Source organism: Echinops telfairi, unplaced genomic scaffold (assembly GCF_000313985.2).
Source record: "Echinops telfairi isolate 266 unplaced genomic scaffold, ASM31398v2 ScPeMD7_7401;HRSCAF=8416, whole genome shotgun sequence".
Taxonomy (NCBI): Eukaryota; Metazoa; Chordata; class Mammalia; order Afrosoricida; family Tenrecidae; genus Echinops; species Echinops telfairi.
The window spans coordinates 7191866-7192952 of record NW_022111301.1 but is presented as its reverse complement, the minus strand read 5'-3'; the positions used below and the strand labels follow the sequence as shown (position 1 = coordinate 7192952).

The 1087-nt window shown below is 40.4% G+C and overlaps 1 non-coding gene across 1 annotated transcript; it reads left to right on the top strand.

Moving 5' to 3' along the window:
* Nucleotides 1-682: 682 nt before the first annotated feature.
* Nucleotides 683-754, top strand: LOC115871771. The gene has a single exon (XR_004047474.1). It is a non-coding gene; the product is annotated as a small nucleolar RNA SNORD56 (small nucleolar RNA).
* Nucleotides 755-1087: the final 333 nt, after the last annotated feature.

Below are 1087 nucleotides of genomic sequence, written 5' to 3'. Positions count from 1 at the left end.
GGGTAGGTCCATGTGGCTTCTCCTTGGGGATGTCTTGCAGGAAGTGAGCCTTGCCAGCTGAAGCAGGGAACTTCCTAAGGCAGCTGCACCTGGTCCAACCATCAGAAAGCAAGAGACCCGAGAATTAGAAGGTGAGGCTCACTGAGCCATTTATCTCTCCACCCTTCAATTAATCCTGCATGGGTTTATCGGCCAGATTAAACAAATAAACCTTTACTATCTCAAGGCCCCTGGCTGGTCTCCTTTCCCTTCCACCCACTGGTGTGTTTGATCAGGTCTTGCAAGGCTTCTAATGGACATGCAACTAACTAGTTCTTACTGTGCATGTTATTGCATACTTACTCTAGGCAACCCCTTTCTCTTTTGGGGCCTGTTGTCTCTCATTGATTGGCTTTGGGGAACAACCCCTCTTTCCTAAGCTTCCTGCCTAACATTCAGACATACAATAATAAGAAATTATTGCTGTGGTATTGATTGTGAGTCATAGAGACCCTAACAATCTAGAACTACTTTGAAGAGCTTCCTTGGCTATCATCATGGCAGAAGCTGAATGCCAGGCCTTTCTTCCATGGCACCCTTGGTGAGTTCACCTTGTCTACTTTGATGTTAGTGTTTAAGTGCAAACCATTGTCATGACTCTGAGGCCATGCAAAAATGCAAACTCCCATTAGAAGTTGAACCAGCACAGTGATGGTACTATTTTTTGCCAACAGCAGTTCACCCAGTGAATGTTGATAGTGTTGGGTCTGAGTGAAGCTGAAAAAAAATAAAGAAGAAGTTGAACCAAAAGTTCCTTAAATCTTTTACCTTGGAAAGCTAGAAATGATTGATATGTAAAATAAAGTGACATATTTTGTTTTCATTTTTTAGAAAACAAAATGACACATGTTTGAAGGACAATGATACAAAAATATTATCTCTGCTCTGTAGCTGATGGTATTCATGGCAGTTTACAAAAATTAATTCAGTGGTGCTAACTGATTATAGATGGCTACCTAAAACAAATTCCAACTTTCTTTAATCAATTTAAAGTGTCTCTTTTTCAAAGACTTTGACACCGTTTAAAGTGATAAAGTGGTCATAGAAA